Source organism: Onychomys torridus, chromosome X, assembly GCF_903995425.1.
Source record: "Onychomys torridus chromosome X, mOncTor1.1, whole genome shotgun sequence".
Classification (NCBI taxonomy): Eukaryota; Metazoa; Chordata; class Mammalia; order Rodentia; family Cricetidae; genus Onychomys; species Onychomys torridus.
Genome location: NC_050466.1, coordinates 69,693,420 through 69,697,246, shown reverse-complemented (window position 1 = coordinate 69,697,246; position 3,827 = coordinate 69,693,420). Strand labels below are relative to the sequence as shown.

The 3,827-nt window shown below is 42.4% G+C and overlaps 1 pseudogene; it reads left to right on the top strand.

The window, feature by feature from the left end:
* Positions 1-518: 518 nt before the first annotated feature.
* Positions 519-1,035, top strand: LOC118573704 (annotated as a pseudogene).
* The last annotated feature ends 2,792 nt before the right edge of the window (positions 1,036-3,827 follow it).

The window sequence follows — 3,827 nt, the reverse complement described above, 5'->3', positions numbered from 1 at the left end:
TGACTCTTGACCTTGTCCTCATAAGGCAAAGTGAATGCTAGTTGAGGTCAGTAATGAGAGCTGTCATTCAAATAAAGCTTTCTGATACTAAATTTATCTAAGAAAGCAAAGAGCAGAATGTTAAAGAAGTAACATTTTGGCGATATTCAGAGACACTGCTTTGTAAAGCCTCCAGAGGATTTAGTCTAAAACTTTGGCTTTTTTATATACCTTCCTTTAAAATAAATGGTGTATGTCAGGTCGGGCCCAGTAGGTGGCCTTGCTATGGAAATCAGCACTCCTCTCCTGCCCTCTCCTGACTCTAAAGCCCTGGCACTGAAATGATGTCATCATCAGGCACCAACACTCATTTCTGGTGCTGCCTCAGAGCCACCTAAGGCCTCTCTGCTTTGCTTTGCTGAGATTCTTCCTCTCTTCCAAGGGACTCTGGGACAGGGGTCCTTTCCCTTTCTGCCCTGCCTGCCCCTCTAAGCATGTGCAGGAGCTGCTGAGATTGCCTTCATGTTCAAGTGCCCACCATGTTTGAAGCACCCTTGCAAGTGCTATAAAACCATGACTGAGACTTTGAGAATGCTGTCAACACCCATATCCAGGTGCAGCTCCAAGCCTCCTATGTGTACTTGTCTATGGTCTTCTACTTTGCCTCTGGGAAACTTCAAGCGCTTTTTCCTGAGCAAGTCACACAACTGCAAGTCCAGTGTCGAGATGTTCATGTTCCTGCAGAATAAGCATGGTAGCCATATTTTCTTCCCCAGCATGTCTAAACCAGACAGTGACAGTTGGGATGGGGGCCTTCGGGCCATGGAGTATGACTTCCACATGGAGATGACCATCAACCAGAGCCTGCTGAACCCGCACAAGCTGACCAAGGGGAAAGGTGATGCTGACCTCCTCGACTTCCTAGAGAATCACTGTCTGGATGAGCAGGTCCATGTTCTCCAGAAGATGGGTGGCCACCAGACCAATACGTGCCAGATGGAGGATCCAGAGTACTGCTTGGCTGAGTAACTCTTTGACAAGCTCAGCCTGTCCTAAAGCCTCAAGTAGACTGAACTGGGATGTTCCCACTACCATGGGATTTTCCTGTCGTCATTAGACCTGATGTTCACATTGTATTTGAAGCAAGTTCACCAGTTTTCTGTTTGTGTTCACAATAAATTTGTTTGGAAGCAAAATGAAAGTTTATTGATTCTTCCTTGTAAAACTCATTTCCAAAAATTAAGGTATATCCATTGTCAGGTGTAAAATGGGTATAGTTGAAGAAGGATTATCTATGTCTCTTCCCTTTGCAGCTTAAATTTCTAATGGTTGTAGAGTAAAAACAATTCCTAGGGTCTTTTAAAACCAAGTCAGCTTTTCCTTACCATTGATAATAGCAGAGAATTTGTGATGTTTTAGGTGTTATAAGGTAGATGGTTTGGTGCTCTGCCTTCTTTGTATAGTAAATGAGGAAGCATAAGGTGACCTTGGATCAGAATGGAAGGAAATCAGATCAGGCAGATACTTAAATAAAGGGCACTTGTGTATGTCATACCTTGTCATTGAGTCTTTCAGTTCTATAAAAAGCACAGACACAGACACACACATACTCACACATACACACACACACACACAGAAACCTAAAGAAATGGTATTTTAAATTTACTTGAATTATAGTTCAGTAAAATATTTAAATGTTTATGCTTCTTGATTCTAGATCACAAAAGGAATTTGACACAAAACTTATTTGAACATGCCAATCTAGACTACAGAGGAAATAACAGTGAAGATTCGCTTGTCTTCTCTATTACCATACCTGAGAGGAGGGAAGGGAGGCATAGGTAGTATTTGTACAATAATCTAATGTATATGTTTTCCTAGATCCAAAAATTCTTTCATTTAAATAACAAGATACCCCACCCCAAATACCTGTAATAACTGCATAGATGGGCTGATACCATGGCACCATGGAGGTTACTGAACCTAACTTCTGAACTGGCTTCTTAGAGAATTAGAGGGCTAGAGAAATTTGAATATGTGAGTTTGATTCAGATTTCCACAATCTTGTAGATTCTTATTATGTTGTTAAAGACCTAGAAGCAGGTTACCGTTGATATGGCTTTCAATGGGCTGCACAACTGGGACATCAATTATCATTCAATAAAGTTGGAAGCCAGAGAAGAAGAGAGAAAAGTAAAGCAACCCTAGCCTGAGGCTGAAGGCCTGGAGGCCTATCTTATGTAATTAAGGATTCAAAGGTACAAGAATCTGTAGTTATGAACCCACAACTAAGGCAGCAGCAACAAAGTGCACCAGCTCAGAGAGTATCCAATAAATATGAATGCCTGATGTCTAATTTTCTGCACCTTTCTTTCAGAGTCTGGGCCTAATTCATGCTGCGGCCCATATTCAGGGCAATGCTTTCCCATCCTATTTACTCACCCTGTTTCTAAATTTCTAAAATTCTTTCCCAAGAGGAGACATAAGCAATATCTACCCTTCTTCCTAAGGCTCCAACAGCAAGCCAAAGCTCACTCTAGGGAACTAATGAGTTTACAGGGCTTATAACAGAGCGTAAGTGATGGATTACTTATAGGAGTGTGGGTATGCCTCCTCCTAGTTGCAGCTGTAAAGTACTACCCAGCAAGGATTAGGACATCCCCATAGTTACATAGACTGAGTATATATCCCACTTCAGTCATCTGAAAGAGTAGATAGTTGATGGAGAAAAGTTAGATAGTTGGGGAGGGATGTAAACCATCAATAAGCCCAGGTGAGATGATCATTTCTAAGGGGTTATTGGGTAATATCCTCAGGTAATGAGGAATTGTGTTAGGCTGTACTGGGTAATAGCCCCTATCCATAAAGCATTGCTTAGTTCCAGACTCACCATTCACCAGCAGAAACAATATGTCTGGTTATACAAAACAACCCACCCCACTCCCAGTTGAATCACAAAAAAATAGCTGTAACTTCATGGTAGATACCTATGAATATTTACATGTTTTCTAGCCCTTCTAAATGCACTCAACCTTCATCCCACAGAAAGGTTGGAGCCCCTTGCTCTTTTACTAACACAGTCTCAGCCTGTTGAGATTGAGACTGTATGCTTCTCTGCCTCATTTTTTTTTTACAGGGTGCACAGCTGAATGCCTCAACATGGCTGTTGTTTCAAAAGAGGGTTGTTCAGGACACTCTCTAACCCTTCCTCCAGCTCTTTTATTCTTTTCATCACCACCCCCGTTTGCAAATGTCCCTGGTCTTTAAAGATGTGTGGCTGTAATTCTCCAACTCCTATGAGGGGCCCTATTATCATGCCTTTGTGTTCATTCCTCCCTCTCCACAACATGGCAGTTGGTGAGCTTCAGTGACCCTTTGACTACAAAAACACAAAAAGGAGAAAACAACAAACAGAAAAATATCTCCTGAACCCTGACTGTACTAATAACCTATGGGCAGAAACACAAAATACTTGAAAGGCACCTCAGATGGTGCATCACATCCTTAGAACATCACACACACACACACACACACACACACACACACACACACACACACACACACACACTCTGTTACGTCCCAAAGAAACTCAGGACAAATGGCTAACTGTCCTGTCTATTTAACATAAAGGTGCACACTGGCCACCAGGCTCTCTAAGTAGCTGGTACAGAGTCTTGGCTCAGCACTTCTCTCCCCTACCTCCTCATTCCCTACCCTAAACCACTGGAGCCCCTGAGCTTTGGTTCCCTTCTCTCATCTTCTCTTTCCTATATGACCCTTAAATTTTAGCCACAAGCTCTCTTGCCCCTGCTCTCTCTCTCCTTTCTGTTCCTCTTGATGCTCTTGGT